Source organism: Schistocerca gregaria, chromosome 9, assembly GCF_023897955.1.
Source record: "Schistocerca gregaria isolate iqSchGreg1 chromosome 9, iqSchGreg1.2, whole genome shotgun sequence".
Taxonomy (NCBI): Eukaryota; Metazoa; Arthropoda; class Insecta; order Orthoptera; family Acrididae; genus Schistocerca; species Schistocerca gregaria.
In genome coordinates this window covers 120,740,004-120,762,544 of record NC_064928.1, presented here as the reverse complement: position 1 = coordinate 120,762,544, position 22,541 = coordinate 120,740,004, and the positions used below count along the sequence as shown (strand labels likewise).

Sequence of the window (22,541 nt, the reverse complement as noted above, 5' to 3'; positions counted from 1 at the left end):
AAGGACTCTGGGTCATTCCATGCCATTTCAACCAGGGGCTCCAGCTCAGAGTATCAGATTTGACTGAAATTCAGTACACTAATTCTACCATGTGTGGAACACTTGTGTACAAAGTATTTGTTCCCGCTGCCAATTAGTTCCTGAATTATGACTTTTGAAAGAAGGTGGCATGACCCAGAAATTGCAACCCGCGTCTGGCAATCTATCTTCAAACCCAACTTCAGGTCTTAATAACTTTGGAACTATTCCACACAGTCAAGTAAAATTTTTACAACCCAGTAACATCCATTTAGAGAACACACTCCATGAATCATAACACCAACAACATATTTCTGAGGGAAAATAAAAAATTCCAAAATGTGATTAAAAGAATGTAATACATTATAAGGTACATATTGTAGGTGCCCTCTATGCCAAATATAATTCATTCAAAAAGGGTATAAATTATTTTGTGGTAAGCTTAATGTGGCCTAAACACACACAGAACTCATCATGCCCGTATCAGTCACAAAAACTGAGTTACATGCATACAAAAATTTGAAAAATTACCTGAAAAACATGGATTTTCGAAGTGTGATAGCACAAAATGGACAAGTGGTATCCAATCCAAATTTCACACACTGCATAAGTAGACCATAATGATATATATCACAAAATTTCAGCATGTTATTGCAATACATTTGTGTACAATGGAAGTTGACAGATGTATTTGGTGATGTGGTCATTGTTCCACAACACAGTTTTGTATAAACATATCATAAACTGTTCTGCCTCTTCTTATCCTTGCCCACAACTGTTTAATCACTAAGCAATAACAGATTAACACAACGTATCGTTAATGTTCACTGCACCTTAACTGCTAAAAACCAGTCAATTGTGCTTCGAACAGAAGTTCTCTCACACTTTAGTACTGTACTTTGTACATTGAATGGCAAATTGTACTGTCTTCCTGACACTGTGGTAGGAACTGGAACTGTCATAAGAATATGTTCAAAAGGAATCCAAAACCTGTCTGCCAAATGTGGCCAAATGAAATGATCTTGCTGGTCCTGCTAGTGCTATGAAGTTCACAAATACATCACCTTCACATCACAGCACTCTGCAACACATCCTAAGTACCATCTGTCATCATAAACAGCAATAACATAGCAACCTGGATGTATGTTGCTGCTTTTGCTTCTGAAGTCAGACACACTGTGAAGAGACATGTTGTGCATGAACCTATAGTTGTAACCGGACAGTCTGCTCATATGCACATTATCAGAGTCTGCTGGAGAGAAGTGATGATGGCTCCTTGTGCCTGCAACAGTTTTAACATGTTCTAGTCAGCTTTTTAGCAGCTCTTCGACTGATTTCACCTCATCTTTCGAAATGTAGAATCATTGTATACCAGAGATATTTTTCTGTACCCAGGTAAATAAGTGAAGAGGTGTCAGAATGTGACCTTCTGTAGGGTGCTGCAGACTAGCTCATGATGCCATGTGCTTAATGGTAGCACCAATACCATCACATACATTTTTACCATGACTGGTTGCGAAAAAATTCCATTCTCCCTGAATCTAAAAATTGTGGTAATGCTTGCATAAATTTTTGAGATTTTTACAGTTTTTGTACTGACTAGCTGCACCATCACTTAAGTATTTCACAAAATGTATGTGAGGCAGCTTGTTTTCCACATATGCCCTGACATTGCGAATTTGGGCATGAACTGCAATGGCATCATGAATTATACAGTCACTAAAGACGCACAGGTTCATGAGAGACACATCACCTGATTCACCTCTATAGTAAATCGCAAATGGCTGAAGAGTTACTTGACAGTTGTCCCAGTGATATCCTTGAATGGCACCTTGAACTATAAATGCATAATTTTCAGAAAAGTCTAGTATTACTATAATTTCATATTGTTTCAAATTATCCTTACAAAACTGGACATAAGCCGATTGTGCTGTTGCTGTGAAGCTGTGTGTGGTCAGTTTGTCCATTTTTTGACAACACATTTCAACAAAATCTTCCACTGTACTTCGCTTTGTGTCAAGACTTTTGCGATCCATGTGTGTCATTGTTTATAAGAAACAAGTTCATCGTCATCCATCGGGAGTTCACCATACAGTTTGTTATTCATGTGTTCTGCAAGATTCGCCTTACCAGGACACTTTCCACACCTGTGTATCATCCACTGGTAGGAACTGATGTCACACACTAACAGCTTCATTGCACCTTTGTAATCCAGACCAGAATAATTTATAGCAGCAAACATCAGCTTAGCATTTTGATGGGTCTCACATACACAAACATTGTGTGTGCCCCTTGCACTTACTGGCACAATCCATTTTGGCCGAAGATTGAAAAAAGATCATAAACCTATTTTGGTATTGGGATACTTTTCCTTGAATTATACATATAGTTCTGATATGTTGCATAGCAACAGTCTTTTTTTGCATCTGTACACATACATTTCCCATTTTCACCGTTACATAGTTTTTTTTTTTTTTTTTTGCATCTGTACACATACATTTCCCATTTTCACCGTTACATAGTTTTTTTTTTTTTTTTTTTCCGGCTGTAGTCATTAGTTTCACAAAACTCTGACACAAGCACCTTTATTTCTGAACTCAATTGCTTACCCTAAGCCTGTTGACGTTGTGGAAGCACTCCTTGGGTTGCTTTTATTTTCCTAGCTTGCTTTACCATATATGTAGAAACATTGAATTCCTTTGCACCGTAGTCAGTAGACCAGTTGGAAAATGCAATGGTAAGAATAGCTACTTTTTTGTGGCGTGTCGATATGGTACATTTTTCTTTCAAATCATGCACAATGAGCAGATAATTCTTCCTCTTCCACCTTTAGTGTGTCAGCTATTTTGTGTTTTAATTCCATTTGAGCTTCTTGTAGTTTTCTTCTACCATAGCTGGGCCTGTCTCTTTTCCCAACTTTGTGTGTCTTAATGGGAGACAAACCAAGAGCAGTCACTGAAGTATTTAATTGCTCATCCACTGTGGTTGTAGGTGGCTGATACTATTCGTCACTGTCATGTAAATTATCAGAATATTCTTCATTTTTTAGTAGTGTAACACACCTGGAACATAACTTTTGTCCTGGTTTCATATTAAGTCTCATGCACGGGTTCACTTTCAATACTGGTTTTACATCAGTTTCTCTGAGACTACACTTCACTGCCTTCTTATGAATCTGAAATGGATCAAAACAACTTCTTTGTAGGAAAGAATACTTATCCAGAAACACATTCATATGATGATAACAAACACTAAAATTTCCTAGAAATGTACTTCTTGTGCCCACAGGGAGTATCCCGGATCTCCATAGCAACAAATCTTGGTCCGATTCATCCAGATCATACAGTACAAAGCGAATGCCACATTTTGTTCCATATGTTGTTTTATGACATTCAGATGCTTGTGCTCTACCAATACTGCAACTTGTGTAATAAAAGCACCACTAGTTCAATCTTCTGCCTCCATACTGACTTTCCACAACAGTACTGACCAGTCTGAACTAGAATCTCAAAAACATGAGTAACCTGTAATTGTTGCTTGTTTCCTTTGTTGTTCCTACCTAACAATGACTCATTCTGTCCCTGAAAACTACCATTGTTTAACTTTCTGTTACCTAATGGTTCCCAACAATTGCTGCAGCTTTATCTGAAACAAGCCGTTGGCATCATCACTATTACTTGCTAAATTGTGCTAAAAGAAACGTAACCAAATACATCTCTGTCAACTTTTATTGTACACTAATGCCTTGCAATAACAAGTTGAAATTTTGCCACATACTATATTATGGTCTACTTATGCGGTGTGTGAAATTTGGCTTATATATCACTTGTCCCTTTTGTGCTACCACACTTAGAAAATCCATGTTTCTTCGGGTAATTTTTCAAGTTTTTGTATTTTCGTGCGCATTTAACTCTGTTTGTGTAACTGATATGGGCAAGATGAGTTCTGTGTGTGTTTAGGCCACATTAAGCTTACCACAAAAAAATTTATACCCGTTTTGAGTGAATTATATTTGGGGCACCTACGATATGTACTTTTTAACATATTACATTTTTTAAATCACATTTTGGAATTTTTTTAGTTTCCTTCAGAAATATGTTGTTGGTGTTTCGATTCATAGTGTGTTCTCTAAGTGGATGATAGTGGGTTGTAAAAATTTCACTGGACTGTGTGTAATTGTTCCAAAGTTATTAAGACCTGAAGTTGGGTCTGATGATATATTGCCAGATGTGGGTTGCAATTTCCATGTCATGCCACCTTCTTTCACAAGCCATAATTCTGAAACTAGTTGGCAGTGGAACTTAAAATTTTGTACATGAGTGTTCCACACTTGGTAGCATTGGTGTGCTAAATTTCAGCCAAATCTGAGACGATCAGCTGGAACATTTTCTCAAACTGGTTGGATTTACATGGAATGACCTTATATCCATTTGTATCATCCTAGCGGTACAAACAATAACACTCACTGTTTTATGTTGCTTGATTGTTACAGGAGTGTGATGATCATTGCCTTGTTCTGTAATTATTAAGACTTCCTTGATCTATAGTTGCACCCATTTAATCATGGTTTCCCAACTTCATCATATATGGGTGAATGGTGAAGCAGTGATACCACCCAGACGGATCACAATTCTTTTGTGAATATGTGCTCATTAAATACACACATTGTCCCCATTGTTGGGTTTTATCTGCCAGCAATTTTCAAAATTCTCCATTCGTGCAGCTAAGGTTGCTCAATGTGGTCCTTTGTACCTTCCCTTTAATAAGACAATATACCGAAAACCCAGCACGGTAGCCATCCCGTTGGGGACAGGTCATCAAGTACCTGCATGCTGGTAACCCCCTCACCAGGCAGGGTTCACACTTTTGGTGCCTGACCTGAAAACCCACATGTACACCAAAGAGTATGTGCCTGTCGTGACTGCGACTCCGACCAAAGGTTTACTGACTAGGTAGCTGTTGCTGAGGCTGACTGGTGTCCATGGGGAGAGCTCCCATTTGGAGTGGATGGCATGGTGGCGGATGAGCCGCAAATGAAGCAGATGAAGTTATCTCCCACTAGTGTCCATATGGCCCCAGCTTTCCATATAGAAGGAAAGGCCTCTTTCAACGCAGAGAGATACAACCCTAAAATATTCCCTTCCCTGGCTATGTTGTGAGAGGAATGTAAACTTAAGCAGCAAGCAGAGCAATACTCTGCAATAGTTGGTTTGCACAGGGACTGATGGTGATTCTTTCTTGGCCATTCTTATTCCTTATGGAGAATGTACAAGATGAGTTTGACGAAGTGGCAGTCATCTCTAAAATGAAAAGTGTATCAATTTTTATGAAAACAGCATCCCCTGTCCAGTCACGAGCACTGCTCCCTTGTAACGAGTTGGGCGACATAATGGTGACTGCAACTCCCCGTAATAGTTTAAATATGGTTCAGGGCATCATTTTCCACCCAGACCTGCTCTTGTAATCTGATGACGAGCTATTCACCAACTTGGTGCTATGGGGTGCACGTTTTCTGGCATGTTCATAAGGGGCTAAATGAAAATGCTTAAAGTGGTTGAAATTCGGGTACTCATCTTCGCACTGCGATGCTAGCCTTATCTGATATTGTGAATGGCCGCTACATGCGAATGCTCCTTCTGCTGCCCCTCCATCTGTGTGAACAGTGAAAAGCACTATTCTCGCTGCTTGTCAGATTGCACCGTTTTCCAGAAAGACCTTATCAAGAGACCAAGAAGTATGAGCGGTTGCATCTAGCATGTACGAGGGTTGGAACTTAAATAGTGGCAACTATTTATTCACAACCGATACAAAAGTGTTAAATGTTTGCACCCGTTACTGTCCTTCAAAGTAGTCACCAGCATTGTGTAGAACCCGTTGCCGGTGATGTGGAAGGCGTAGTACACCGTTAGCAAAGCCTATTATGTTGATGGTGCGAATGGAGCGGTCTACTGCCTGTCGAATCTCCCACGAAGTGCTTCCTTCATCTTCGGAATCAAATCAAAGTCGCAAGGACTTAAGTCCGGGGAGTATGGTGGACAGTACAATACTTCCCAGTCCCATAGACCAAACAGAGCAGCCACAGCTTGTGCTGTATGCGCCCACACATTGTCGTGCAAAATGATGGGTGGGTTGCGCAGAAAGAGTCTCCGCTTCTTTCGCAAAGCTGATTGCAGATGATGCTCCACAAATGGACAGTAATACTGTGCATTGACAGTCTGCCATGGAGGAATGCAATGCATTAGGATAACACCATCACAGCCGTACACGAGAATCACCATAACTTAAACTACTCCATTTGCATCACATACAGAACAAGCTCTGCTAACAGTATACTATGCCTTCCACACTGCTGGTAATGGGTTCTACATAATGCTGGTGACTACTTTTAAGGACAGTAACAGGTGCAAACATGTAACTCTTTTGTATTAGTTGTGAATAAATAGTTGCCCGTATTTTAGTTCCAAACCTCATATAAATGTGTCATACACTACAGCTACGATGGCATTGCCCCCTTTAATGACAGTACTTGTACCTGTCATACCTCCAACAGTGGGCCCTCAGGGCTGCTCGAACAAGCCTGCCTCTCCGCCCTTCCCCCTTCACTATGGTTGGATCTCTCCTCTTCCTGCTTCCCCCTTAGTTGCTTCAGGATCAGTGATTTCCCACCCACTGAGGACATTGGTCCTCATCTCCCAGCTGGAGGCAAATCGCCTTCCTCCAGCTTCTCTCGCCAGGAAGGGATTCCTCGGGACACTTCTTTCCAAGGCTCGTGCCAGTCTACAACTGTGTACCAGCCATTGCTGAAGGTGCCACAGACTGCTAGTTGCAGGGCTTTGTAATCATCATTATTACTGGAAACTGGTTCAGAGAAGCTCTTGCAATCATCCAAAGATAAGGAAAAGTTCTCCAAGAAGGAGGTTTCTCCATGCCATCAGATTCCGCCTGTTCCACTGCTGTGGCCGAGACAGATTCTGGTGACCCCTTATTCCCCAGGTTGCAACAAACAATGTTTGTGTATGCCTTAACCCCTCACCTGAAGCAGCAGGTGATCCAAGGCATAATCCACCTCCTTGATCCCTTCATGGCCTCGCAGTACATCGACAGCATTATTCTCCAGTGGAACTGTTGCTGTTTTTCTCCACCACCTGGCTGGGCTACATCTTCTGAGCGCTTGGTCTCAGGAGACTTGGTTTCCAGCAAAACAGACCGTGCCTTTCGTGGATACTGGAAACATTATGAGAATCATGCTGCCTATGACAGGTTGTCAGACAGTGTTTGCATTTATGTTCTGGATATTTTATATAGCAAACTTGTGCCTCTTAATAAACCTTTGGCAGCTGTAGCTGTTCGAGTAAGGGTGTTTCGAGATATTACCATCTGCAGTGTTTACCTCCCTCCCCTTGGTGAAGTGTCTCAGAACCTTTCCTAATGTTTAGTGACTTCACTGCCAATGTCCCCCCATGAACCATGGACCTTGATGTTGGTGGGGAGGCTTGCGTGCTTCACCAATACAGATAGCCATATTGTAGGTGCAACCACAACAGAGGGGTATCTGTTGAGAGGCCAGAAAATGTGGTTTCTGAAGAAGGGCAGCAGCCTTTTCAGTAGTAGCAGGAACAACAGTCTGGATGATTGACTGAAATAGCCTTGTAACATCAGCCAAAGCAGCTCTGCTGTGTTGGTACTGTGAATAGCTGAAAGCAATGAGAAACTACAGCTGTAATTTTTGTCATTGGCATGCAGGCCTACTGTGTGGTTAAATGACGATGGCATTGTCCTGGGTAAAATATAGATACAGTGGCACTTCATGAAGTTAGGTGGCAGGAGGTCAAGGCTTCTGCCAGGTGAACACAGGGCAATAAATACAAAACCAAATAGGGGTAATCCAGGAGTAGCTTTAATAATGAATAAAAAATAGGAATGAGGATTAGGTAGTACAAATAGCATAGTGAATGCCTTGTCGTAGCCAAGATAAACACGAATCCCACACCCATCATAGTAGTAAAAGTTTATATGCAAACTAGCTCTGCAGCTGGTGAAGAGATTGAAGAAATGTATCACAAGATAAAAGAAATTATTCAGGTAGTCAAGGGGTGACTGGAATTCTGTAGTAACAAGGGAAGAGAAGGAAAAAAAGGTGAATATGGACTGGGGGAAAGGAATGAAAGAGGAAGGTGCTTGGTGGAATTTGCACAGAGCATAATGTAATAATAGCTAAAACACTTGGTTTAAGAATCATGAAAGAAGGTTGTGTACATGGAAGAGACCTGGAGACACCAGAAAGTTTCAGATTGATTGTATAAAGGTTAAACAGATATTTAGGAACCAGGTTTTAAACTGTAAGACATTTCCAGGGGCAGATGTGGACTCTGACAACAATTTGTTTATGAACTGTAGAATAAAACTGAATAAACTGCAAAAAGGCAGGAATTTGAGGAAATGAGACCTGGATAAACTGAAAGAACAACAGGTTGTAAAGAGCTCCAGAGGGAGCATTAGGTAACGATTGACAAGATCGGGGGAAAGGAACACAGTAGAAGAAGAGTGGATAGTTTTGAGAAGTGAAATACTGAAGGCGGCAGAGGATCAAGTAGATAAAAAGAAGAGGGCTAGTAGAAATTCTTGTGTAACACAAGAGATGTTGAATTTAATTGATGAAAAGAGAAAGTACAAAAACACAGGCAAAAGGGAATACAAACGTCTCATAAATGAGATCAACAGGAAGTGCAAAATGGCTAATCGGGAATGGCTATCGAGGACAAATGTAAGGATGTAGAAGCATATATCATTAGGGGTAAGATAGATGCCTCCTACAGGAAAATTGAAGAGACCTTTGGAGAAAAGAGGACCACCTGTATAAATATAAAGAACTCAGACAGTAAACCAGTCCTAAGCAAAGAAGGCAAAAGCAGAGAGGTGGAAGAAGTATATAGAGGGTTGATACAAGGGAGGTGAACTTGAGGGCAATATTATGGAAATATAAGAGGACGTAGATGAAACTGAGATAGGAGATATGATACTGCATGAAGAATTTGACAGAGCACTGAAAGACCTAAGGTGAAACAAGGCCCTGAAAATAGAGAACATTCTGTTAGATTAGATTCAGTTTTCATTCCATACACCCAAAAAATGAGATGATTCTCGTGGGTATGGAACATGTCAGAAAGTATAACATAAAACATTTGAATATAATACTTACTACCCTGATAATTTGTCAGGGGATTGTCGAAATAGGTGGATGCAATGCGGTAAACTGGAACGGATAATATTTACACAATTAACACACTGTCGGATTGAGACATTGTTATGCACTATTAATAAATTTAGCATACACAAAATACCTAATCTTGACTGTTGTGACCAAGTGCTGTCAAAACTGAAATCTAACAGACATTTTTACTTAAGCTGGCTTGACAGTGTCTGTTAAGATATTCATCTACACAGTAGGAGGAGTTGCCTATAAAAAGGTCTTTCAAACTCTGTTTAAACTGTGCTTTATCTGAAACCAAGTTAGAATTACTGATATCCTTGGGAGAGCCAACCATAACAAACTCTTCCATCTGGTGAGCAACAGTCATGAGACAGGTGAAATACCCTCAGATGTCAAGAAGAATATAATAATACCAATTTCAAAGAAAGCAGGTGCTGACAGGTGTGAAAATTACCGCACTATCCGTTTAATAAGCCACAGTTGCTGACTGTGTGACAATAAATTGTTTTCTTGTAATTCAGCGGATTACTCCTATTCACTTTTTGGGTATAGGTGTGACTTGAGTAATTTTTCGATCTTCAGGTACAGATCTTTCTGTGAGCGATTGGTTGTATATATCTGCATATAAATGCATGGAGCATACTCTGAGAGGAACCTGACTGGTATACAATCTGGAGCGGAGGCCTTGCCTTTATTAAGTGATTTAAGCTGCTTTGCTACACCGAGGATATCTACTTCTATGTTTCTTATCTTGGCAGTTGTTTTTGATTGGAATTCAGGAATATTTAATTTGTCATCTTTGGTGAAGGAGTTTTGGAAAACCATGTTTAATAACTCTGCTTTAATAGCACTGTTCTCATTGACTTCACCGTTGTCATTTCATAGTGGAGGTATTGATTGCTTCTTGCGACTGGTGTGTTTTATGCATGACCAGAATCACCCTGGGTTTTCTGCCAGATTCTGAGACAAGAGTTTCGTTGTGGAAATTATTAAAAGCATCTCACATTGAAGTATGTGCTATATTTTGAACTTCTGCAAAACTTTGCCAATCTTGGGGATTTTGTGTTCTTTTAAATTTGGCACGTTTTTTTGTTGCTTCTCCAACAGCGATCTGACGCATTTAGTGTACCATGGGAGATCAGTACCATCGCTTATTAATTTATGTGGTATATATCTCTCAATTGCCATCAATACTATCTCTTTGAAATTATTCCAAATCTTTTCTAAGCTTACATGATCAGATCGGAAGAAGTGAAGATCGTCTCTTAAAAAGGCGTTAAGAGCATTTTTATCAGCTTTTTTAAGTAAATGTACTTTGCATTTCTTTTTTGCGGTTGTGGGTGTTATTGTATTTAGCCTAGCAGCAACTGCCTTTTGGTCACTAATCCCTGTATTCGTCATGATACCCCCTATTAGTCCAGGATTATTTGCTGCTGTGAGGTCAAGTGTGCTTTCGCAACCATTTACACTTCGAGTGGGCTCATGAACTAATTGATAAAAATAATTTTCTGAGAAAACATTCAATACAATTTCGAATGATGTTTTATGCCTGCTGCCAGCTTTAACTGCATAATTATTCAGTATATTGAGGGAAGATTGAAGTCACCAAAGACCATAATTGTATGAGTGGGGTACCTATTTGAAATGAGGCTCAGGTTTTCTTTGATTTGTTTAGCAACTATATCTTCTGAGTAAAACGATCCCATTAATAGTTTAGTCCGATTGTCAAGTACCTGTATAACCTCTACCCGTACTATTTCACAGGAACCATGTACTTCAACTCCAGTACAAGATAAACTACTTCTGACAGCAATAAATACTCCACCACCAACTGTATTTAATCTATCCTTTCTGAACACTGTTTGGGTGTTTGAAAACATTTTGGCTGAACTAATTTCCGGCTTAAGCCAGCTTTCCGTACCTATAACTATTTGACCTTCAGTGCTTTCTATTAGTGCGTGGAGCTCTGATTCTTCCCCAGCACAGATATAATAATTTACAACTACAATACCGATCAATTCTACAACTACCTGACTGTGTTTTACTTGCCCCTTTTAGATGGATGCCATTTCTGTGGTTCCCCAAGACCCTCTAACCTAAAAAACCGCCCAGTCCCTTCCACACAGCCCCCACTACCCATGTAGCCACTTCCTGTGTGTAGTGGACTCCTGACCTATTAAGCGGAACTCGATGGCGCAAGTCACGGAATCAGCAGCCTACACGGTCACAGAACCGCCTGAGCCTCTGATTGAGACCCTCCACTTGGCTCTGCACCAAAGGACCACAGGCAGTTCTGTCGACAATGCTCCAGATGGTGAGCTTCACCTTAATTTCACAAGCAAGACTGGGAGTCTTTACCATTTCTGCTAGCTACCCGAAACCCAGAGAGAATCTCCTCCAATCCAGAGCGACACACGTCATTGGTACCGACACGGGCCACCACCTGCAGTTGGCTGCACCCTGTACTCTGCATGGCACCCGGAAGCATGTTTTCCACATCTGGAATGACTCCCCCTCATATGCACATGGAGTGCGCACTTGCTTCCTTCCCCTACTTGGCAGCCATGTCCCTAAGGGGCCCCATCACGCACCTAACGTTGGAGCTCCCAACTACCAGCAAACCTCCCTCTGTGAATGCCCACACCTTGTGGGCCGAGAAGCTTCCTCTGGAATAGGGTGAACAACTGTATCTGTCTTGGAGATTTCCTCAGCCGTAGATGATGCCCGAAACCTGTTTGTCAAATGAACTGGGGAGGCCCTACGATCGGCCCCTTGGAAAGTCTTTAATTGACTGCCAGACTTTGGAATGATCTCCCACTCGACCACGGGTGAGGGGTCAATCTCAATGCAGGCAGTACCCGGGGCAGCCATAGCAGTGGACCGATCAGCGTCAGCGGACACGTGGGACACACTTGATGTCCCTCGCATTCTCGCATCCAGCCCCACACAGTGATGCCCCTTGGCAGCAGCCTCAAGCTGCATGACGGAAGCAAAAACTGCCTGCAGCTGTGAACGCATCTGTACACAGCAATCACAGTTCCTATCCATTACTGAAGTCGCTCCTATTTGAAGCTCGTACAAATATGTAATAAACAAACAGTGTACTCTCCTTATTAGCAGCTGGAACTCGCGGTGCGCTCTCACTGGCGGTCTAACAGACACTGAGCTGTTCTAAACAAAATAAACAAAAGCTTGTATACGAGGGTCGATACAAGGGTCAACACTGAATGGCATCTGATGATACTTCTATTACTAAAGGGACCAACGGCTTCTGGAATAGTGTAATACATGAAGCAATAGAGATCAAAATATCAGTCAACACCCTCTATAAAGATGACTGATTGCGGCTGAGTAAGGCTTGGGATCCCATGATCGGGGAGATGGAGCAGGCGTGGGACTAGACACCAGTGACATCACTGATGGCGGTGTGGCTATGTAAGTACGTGTGACAATGGCAGAGGAGATCTCGTCCAAAAGCTGGTGATTAGGTAACCTGTTGATGTGACTTGAAACGCAAGAATATATTATTAATGAATATCGCCGTGAAAACATGCATTCGTACATACATACCGAACTGCGCTCATTGCCAGACAGCCATTCCAGCACTGGTGAGTCCTTTCTCACGTGTAGCAACTTGCAAGCTCTTGACCAGTGTTACCCTCACCATTACTCGGTCACAGTTATCCAGGATTCCCTATATACCCGTGAACGGTGTAGATGCTCCGAGTCACGTGGGTCACATTGGGGTCCCGGGGAATGAACTTGTTGATACGTTAGCCGAACTGGCTACCAGTAATCTAACTCTTGATATAAATAATTTGGAAACAGACCTCTGATCGGTATTACGATGTCAAGTTTTAGGGATCTGAAATATGGAATGAATGGGTGATGGAGGAGACTTCAAAATTGTGGAGGTTCTCCATGCTGGCTTCTCACAAGGACTCTACCATCCTTTGCCTGATCCACATCAGCCACATTTGCGTGACTCAGTCATCTCCTCCATCATGCAAGGACCCACCCCACTGTCATTTTGGATCCCCTTTGACAGTGGTCCACATCTTGCTGGACTATCCCAATCTAGCTGCCCTGATGCAGACTCTTATTAATATTCCTGACTCACTACATCTGATATTAGGAGACAATGCCTCAGTGGCTGACCTAGTTTTATGTTTTATTCATGAATAGAGCTTTTCCCAATCCCTTTGAGGAGGGGCCACTTAACCTTATCATCCCATTGAGGGGTTGGCAGAATACTCTATTGCCCCTTCTGCCCTGATTGGGTTGCGGCTGTCTGAGCTTGATGGTCCACCCCAGCCCACACACTATCTGTTCTTTTACCTTTCCTCCCACCCTCACACATGGTCTTTTTGACTTGTTCATCTTATGTCGATCCGTGCTTCTCCTGCCCTGTCTGTGTTGATAGTCTTACCTAGCCAATTTCTGAGTGATTTTACATTTTTCATATTAGTTGCATTGTGCTGCCACCTACTGCGACATCGTGAGAGAGCAAAATGAGGCACTTTGCGGAACTCACGGACTTTAAACGTGGTCAGGTGTTTTGGTGTCACTTGTGTCATGTTTCGGTACACAAGATATCCACACTCCTAAACACCCCTAGGTCCACTGTTTCCCATGTGATAATGAAGTGGAAACGTGAAGGGACACATACAGTGCAAAAGCGTACAGGCCGACCTCGTCTGTTGACTGACAGAGACCACCGATATTTGAATAGGGTCGTAATGTGTAATAGGCACATATCTATCCAAACTGCATCAGGATCCACTGCAAGTTCTATGACAGTTAACCGTGAGGTGAGGAAACTAGGGTTTCATGGTCAAGCGGCTGCACACAAGCCACACATCACACCGAGAAATTCCAAACAGTGCCTCATTTGGTGTAAGGAGCATAAATATTGGACGATTGAACAGTGGAAAAAAGTTGGGTGGACCGGCAATCCGATGGCAGGGTGGGGGTATGGCAAATGCTCGGTGAACGTCATCTGCCATTGTGTGTAGTTCCAACAGTAAAATTTGGAGGCAGCAGTGTTATGGTGTGGTAGTGTTTTTCATGTTGTTTTGCATGGCACTATCACAATTACATTGATGTTTTAAGCACCTTCTTGCTTCCCACTGTCAAAGAGCGATTCGGGGATGGTGATTGCATCTTCCAACACGATCAAGCACCTATTCATAATGCACAGCCTGTGGTGGAGTGGTTACACGACAATAATATCCCTGTAATGGACTGGCTTGCACAGAGTCCTGACCTGAATCCTATAGAACACCTTTGGGACATTTTGGATCACCAACTTCGTGCCAGGCCTCATCGACCGACATCAATACCTCTTTTAAGTGCAGCACTCCGTGAAAAATGAGCTGCCATTCCCCAGTAAACCTATCAGGACCTGATTGAACATATGCCTGCGAGAGTGGAAGCTGTCATCAAGGCTAAGGGTGGGCCAAAGCCATATGTAGTTCCATCGTTACTAATGAAGGGCGCCACAAACTTGTAAATCATTTTCAACCAGGTGTCCAGATACTTTTGATCCCATAGTGTACCTCTGGTAAGTGGCGTGCGTTAGGGGGATGTATGTTCCCTCGCTTTCGGGGCCTTCGGGTCATGCCCTAGATAGGGCATCTCACCTGCCTTTCTTCCTATATTCCCTCTTTCTTCTTTTTTGTTCCTTGTCTAGCCTTCATTGACCTTTGGATTTTCTTTCCTCAGGTTTTGTGCAGTAGGTCATCTCTGATGTTCCATGATGGAGACCTTTGAGTTTGAGGAAAAAGGGGCTGGTGACTAGTACTTTGATTCCTTTAATCATCCAACCAACCAGCTAACCATTGATAACATGAGTGATTCATTACCAGATATCAGTTTGATATCATTAATCTCATCTTATCCATTGTTGCATCAGCTCAACTGCATGCTGTAGGTCCATTGGAAAATCTCTCTGTGAGTCATGTAATCCTTCCAAAAATTGTCAGGCGGCATCAACGCCAAACTTAATTGCCCACTACTGCTTGATGAATGGCCTCTTGCATTCTAGCACTCTTGTATTTGACGTGTAGCTTCATTAACACTGACCACCAGTATCTGTAACAGTCTAGAGATGGTCATTTCTAAATGACCACCAGGTTATTATTGACTGTTGCTACTGTATTGTGTACATATCCTATGAGCTCTTCAGGTGCCTCGGGTATGGCTCTAATACTGGTCAGTACATTACGTTCCAGGTTCGTTGGTTGAGTGGTATGAGACTCCTCAATAGGTTGCACACTGTATCTTGCACTTCAATCACATCTTCTTTTGTTTGCTGTCGCAAATAAGGCTTATACCTAGATCCCACTTGCATTGACCCACCACCTCTTTCTGCGTACAACTATCTGCAGTACTACCTCTTTTATTTGCATTATCTGTGTTCTTAACTTGTCGTACAACGACAGTTGCAACCACGTGTATTTGCCATTAATCTCAGAGTCAACAGCTTCTTTCTGTGCCATCTTGTGCAATTCCCTGAATCCCTCTAGCTGTCTGCGAATCTTGTCTCTAACTTTTCATATCTTGAAAGTTTGTCCTAGTATCCAGTGATGTCTAGTTAGCAATGTGTCTGCTTGTTTGGAAAGTAACATCCTGGCATTCAATGATTAATTCAGGATGGCACTTCCCGCTTCTCCAATGACATGTAGCAGCGTCACGAATACAGTACTTCATTGGGGTGTCCCTCCCATCATTTCACCTAGCAGAAAGGAATGCCCATCAATTCCCCTTCCTTCTTCAGAAGAATTCCCCCTAACACCAATAAGTGACTTACCCTAATTTCTTATTAATCCCTAACATGCAATATAAAATGTAATACTGCATAGGAAAGGGGAAAAAGCATGGAAAAGTACAGTGTAAAATTAGTTCCTCGATTTAAATTCATCCAGTGTCCTGTGTGTAGCACAAGTATTTGGCAGTGCGTTCTTCTTAACCTTCCCCACTTTCTTGTTCTGCTGCACTAACGTTAAGGAATTTGCAGTAATGTGTCTATCGCACCATCAAAGGACTTCACTCTACTGATACATATAATCAGTGTTTTGGTAGGTAACTGTATCTTCATATTAACCTGAGAGGTCATCTCAGTAATCCGATGTGGATCACTGTATTTCATTAAAAATTTCTTGATTTTTTTTTTTCCCCATTCGTCATGCACAGCTTGGTAACCAACTCTGAAACGTGGAAGCTGACTTGCTCGCGCCTTTCCATTGCTTTTGTATTGGCTTCTCAAACTCTTGTCATACCTCCTGTATTCTTTTTGCAGATTTTTCAAAAACTCAATGTCAGATCCTGACTGCAGTTTTAGTATGTTGAAGGAAGATGGCATTCCACCAGAGGAGAAAGGCCCTTAGGTCAGCGTTCTTCTATCAGTCAGGGCTACGATCTATCAGGATCAATGCTGTGGAGTGATGAAGTTCACCCACAACAGACTGGCTGCAAGCAGCACATCATGTTTAGCCATCAGTGCTAACCTATAACTTGTGAAACTGTCATTCCACTGGGGTCAGTGATGTAGACAGAATGAACAGACACGCTGACGAAACAGGAGTATTTAAAGCCAAATATCATGTGATTGTTGCAGGTTAGGCAATCATTTGTCTTTTGCTTAAACAGGCCCATATCGTTAATGTCGATAAGCAGCAGGATTTTAGAACATACACTATTGTCCATTAAAATTGCTGTGCCACGAAGATGACATGCTACAGACGAGAAATTTAACCGACAGGAAGATGATGTTGTGATATGCAAATGATTAGCTTTTCAGAGCGTTCACACAAGTTTGGCACCAGTGGCGTCACCTACAACGTGCTGAAATGAGGAAAGTTTTCAACCGATTTCTTGTATACAAACAGCAGTTGACCGGTGTTTCCTGGTGAAACGTTGTTATGTCTCGTGTAAGGAGGAGAAATGCGTACCATCACATTTCCGGATTTGATAAAGGTCGGGTTGTAGACTGCGATGGTATACTCGACGACGAACGTGGGTGTACGAATGGCAAAACATCGTTTTTTTTTTTTTGGTGAATCCAGATTCTGTTTACAGCATCATGATTGTTGCATCTGTGTTTGGCCACTTCGCGGTGAACACACATTGGAAGCGTGTATTCGTCATCACCATACTGGCGTATCACCCGGCGTGTTGGTATGGGGTGCCATTGGTTACACGTCTTGGTCACCTCTTGTTCGTATTGATGGCACTTTGAACAGTGGACATTACATATCACATGTGTTACGACCCGTGGCTCTACCCTTCATTCGATCCCTGCAAAACCCTACATTTCAGCGGGATAATGCATGACATAATGTTGCAGGTCCTGTATGGGCCTTTCTGGGTACAGAAACTGTTTGACTGCTGCCCTGGCCTGCACATTCTCCAGATCTCCCACCAATTTAAAACATCTGGTAATGGTGGCCGAGCAACTGGCTCGTGACAATACGCCACTCACCACTCTTGATGAACTATGGTATCGTGGTGAAGCTACATAGGCAGCTGTACCTGTACACGCCGTCCAAGCTCTGTTTGACTCAGTGCCCAGGCGTATCAAGGTTGTTATTACGGCCAGAGGTGATTGTTTTGGGTACTGATTTCTCAGGATCAATGCACCCAAATGACATGAAAATGGAATTGCATGTTAGTTCTAGTATAATATATTTGTCCAATGAATACCCGTTTATCTTGGTGTAGCAATTTTAATGGCCAGTAGTGTATATTGTGTTTGAACATTATGAATTACCTCGAAGGAAATGGTCTATTGACACACAGTCAACATGGGTTTAGAAAACATTGTTCCTGTGAAACACCACTAGCTCTTTATTCACATGAAGTGCTGAGTGCTATTGACAAGGGATTTCAGATTGATTCCGTATTCCTGGATTTCTAGAAGGCTTTTGACACTGTACCACACAAGCGGCTCATAGTACGAGGGCTATCCACAAAGTACATTACGTTTTCGTTTGTGTCCATTAGGGGCGGGGCTAGCGCGGCCATCTTGGTGTCATGGCGTTCAACCGCTCAGTCGGCATCCTGCCGTGCTAGTGAGAAGTTCGTGCTGTACTCCATTGAGTTACTGTGACAGTTTGAAATGTCAGTGTTAATTGAAAATGCCGCGAAGTGTGAAGTGGGTGCTGTAATACAGTTTCTGGCTGCAAAAAACTGTACACTGGTAGAAATCTATCGGCAGCTTTGTGAAGTGTATGGCGAAAACATAATCGCTGAAGGTGGAGTGCGTCAATGGGTCATGAAATTTAAAAATGGCCGAACTAACGTTCACGACGAAGAGCGAAGTGAAAGACCCAGCATAGTGACTGCCGAACTTGTCGAAAAAGTCGATGCCGTGGTCCGTGAAAACCGTAATTTCACAATAACGGAACTCTCTATGAGTTTTCCACAAATTTCACGAAGTTTGTTGCACCAGTACCGAAAAGCTTGGTTACGACAAGTTTTGTGCAAGATGGATACCAAAAATCTTGACAGAGATTCACAAAAATCAGCGAATGGCTGCAGCGTTAACGTTTTTGGACGCTTACGAGAAAGATGGCGACTCATTACTCGATCGCATCGTTACTGGTGACGAAACATGGGTTAAGCATGTGAACTGCGAGACAAAATTGCAGTCAATGCAGTGGGGGCACACAAATTCCCCCCAAAAACCCAAGAAATGCATGCAGACAATGTTGGCAAGGATGGTGATGGCGACTGTCTTTTGGGACAGAAAAGGTGTGATTTTTGTGGATTTCCTGGAAAGAGGCACTACAATAAACTCTCAAAGGTATTGCCAAACTCTGCACAACCTCAGAAGAGCAATACAAAACAAGCGCAGGGGAAAGTTGGGCTCAAAGATCTTGCTGATTCACGACAACGCCCGGGCCCACATGGCAAATGCCACTCGTGAAGTTCTCGAATCTTTTAAGTAGGAGTTGTTTCCTCATCCGCCGTACAGTCCCGACCTGGCTCCGAGCGACTTCTGCTTATTCCCAGCAATGAAGAAGTGGTTGGCTATGCAGCGTTTTGATGATGACGCACAGCTTCAAGAAGAGGTAACCACGTGGTTGAAGGCGCAGGCAGCCGAATTTTACGCCAAAGGAATTTCTAAGCTCGTCCATCGCTACGATAAGTGCCTTAATTTAAATGGCAACTATGTAGAAAAGTAGTATTTAAGTGTGGCTTTTATCTGTATATAATTAAAAATTCCAATACTTTATTTATTTTTAATTCCAAAACATAATGTACTTTGTGGATGGCCCTCGTAAAATCGCATGTTTATGGAATATCGTCTCATTTATGTGACTGGATATGCAGTTTCCTGTCAGAGAGGTCGCAGTTAGTAGTAATTGATGAAAAGTCATCGAGTAAAACAGAAGTGATTTCAGGCGTTCGCCAAGGTAGTGTTATAGGCCCTTTCCTGTTTCTTATCTATATAAACAATTTGGGAGACAATCTGAGCAGCCATCTTCGGTTGTTTGCAGATGAAACCGTCGTTTATTGACCAATAAAATCATCAGAAGATCAAAACAAACTGCAAAATGACTTTGGAAAAAATATCTGAGTGGTGGGAAAAGTGGCAGTTCATCCTAAGTAACGAAAAGTGTGAGGTCATCCACATGAATGCTAAAAGGAACTCGTTAAACTTTGGTTACATGATAAATCAGTCTAATCTAAAAGCTGTAAATTCAACTGAATACCTAGGTATTACAATTACGAACAACTTAAATTGAAAAGAAAACAGAAAATGTTGTGGAGAAGGCTTACCAAAGGCTGTGTTTTACTGGCAGGACACTAAGAAAATGTAACAGACTTACTAAGGAGACTGCCTACATTATGCTTGTCTATGTTCTTTTATAATACTGTTCACAGTGTGGGATGCTTACCAGGTAGGACTGATGGAGTACATCAAAAAAGTTCAAAGAAAGGCAGCACGTTTTGTATTATCACGAAATATGGGAGAGAGTGTCACAGAAATGATACAGGATTTGGGCTGGAAATCATTAAAAGAAAGAGGTTTTTCGTTGCGACGGAATCTTCTCAGGAAATTCCAATCACCAACCTTCTCCTCCGAATGCGAAATTATTTTGTTGACACCGACCTATATAGGGCAGAACGATCACCATGATAAAATAAGGGAAATCAGAGGTCGTACGGAAAGATATAGGTGTTCATTCTTTCCGTGTGCTGTACGAGATTGAAATAATAGAGAATTGTGAAGGTAGTTTGATGAAACCTCTGCCAGGCACTTAAATGTGATTTGCAGAGTATTCATGTAGATGCAGATGTAGAAACAGAGGTGTCTGTAGTCTTGTCAGAACTGAGGTGTCTGAGCTACAAACGTTTTTTCCTGCCTACACATTTATCATCAGAACTAGCACACGTTGAAGTGGCAGAGCTCAGATATTGCGTATTTAGAGTTTGCAGACCAACATTCTGTGTGCCATTGTACTACATTGTTTGTACTCTTTGCTATAGGTCTGCTTGCTGTGTAGCAATGAAGTACAGGCACTGCGCTGCTTTTTCAGTACTAGTCCTCTTCTCGTGTTCTAGAATACAGTTGTGACACACCTGTGTTGAGCTTGGTTGTATTACAGTCTGTGTTGAGCAGTAGCTTCGAAAACTTATTTTTGCACCCAGAAACAGTGTTGCTGTGTTACTATGTATATAATAATATGGAAATAAGAAACATCTCAAAGTGCTTGACTAATTTATTTCAAATTTTTGTACAATACTTTATTAAACATTCCCTGGACATTGGCTATATATTTTTATAAAATTTTTGTATGGAGCTGCCATTACGAGTGGACTGGCTAAAATATGTGGTTTTTTGAAATTATAACTCTTGTGTTCAAATATATAGTTCATATTCGAAAACATTTTTAAGTTTTTTGGACTTCCTACTTTACTTTAAATGTACATATTTTGACATGGCTAGTGTGAAATATGAATGTACAGAAGAACTTTAATTTAATATTAACTATCAGAAACAAAAAACTGGGAAGAACTTCTGGTATTCAAATACATATTGTAGCTAGCAAACAAGTAAACTTTCTGGTCCATAAAATTTTGGGCGTGCAGCCGCATAAATTTAACTACTTCTTCTGATATTTCGGCTGAATACCGTCCAGCCATCTGAGGCGACTGTCACCTCTGCTCACACTGAATATGGCTAGACAGTATTCAGCCGAAATATTAGAAGAAGTTGAATTTATGCAGGTGCACACCCAAAATTTTATGGCTAAGTCTTTGCAGTGCAAAAATATGAAGATGCACATCAAGTAATTTTTCTGTTTAAATTTCTTTTACAGCCCATTTAGATCTAAAGAAACACACAAAAACAAAGCAAAATTTACTGTTCATAGTGAAGTACATTGTGACACAAATTGAAACATGGGGAGATACATAGTCCAACATACCACTCACTGAAATCATACACGCCGAATGTTTTCCTGATTTACCTGAAGGAAAATCCACCATAACAAGATAAACTGCAGAAATAATACAATAAACATACAATTCTGTCATCAGATATTTTGTTCCTGTGGTCATGCATTGTGACTGGGTACAATCTCCCACAGAACAAATCTCTGCCTTTGTTGACCAACACTTCCAAATTATTGTCCGTAATCTCCCATCCTAAATTCAAGACACTTATCACCCCCTTCGCCTCATCTTCACAGTTCCTGTCCCATTAATGTCAGTCTCCGTGTTGACCACTGTATACAGTGCCCTTGTACACGACAGTCCTCTTGCCTGTGGTCTTGGGGGCCACTGAACACTACCTTTTCCAACGTCCTCCTGATATCATACACACGAGCTCTTCCCAAATTCTCCTAGCGAGGGATATTCTACTCAAAATCTCTCCCACATATCCCAAAGTAGTGTTCCGCCACCCACCCAACCTATGGAATGTCCTTTCCTGTCCCTATTCCAGTCCTACTCCCAATCCTGCATCCCATTGGTCACTCCCTTGTGATGAGCCCAAGGGCAAGGCTTGTCACACACACACACACACACACACACACACACACACACACACACACACACACACACTCCAACACGTCCTGCACTCTCGTGATCCTCCTGGTGTAAACCTCTGATAAACTGTTGGCACTGCCTTATATCGCCTTTTCCCTACTCTCTTCTGTCCACACCATTCCTCTGTCCAGGTTATGCACTACCTTCCCCCACCACTCTTCGTCTTCCACACCGCCTACACCCACCCACCACCGCCACCACCACCACCACCACCACCACCACCACCACGTGGGAATTCTCCCACCTCTCTTCC

General features: G+C 41.9%; 1 protein-coding gene across 1 annotated transcript in view; it reads left to right on the top strand.

The window, feature by feature from the left end:
* LOC126292199 (uncharacterized) overlaps positions 1–22,541 on the top strand; it is a 154,350-nt gene that overhangs the window by 68,488 nt on the left and 63,321 nt on the right. The gene's annotated exons all lie outside the window — the stretch shown is intronic.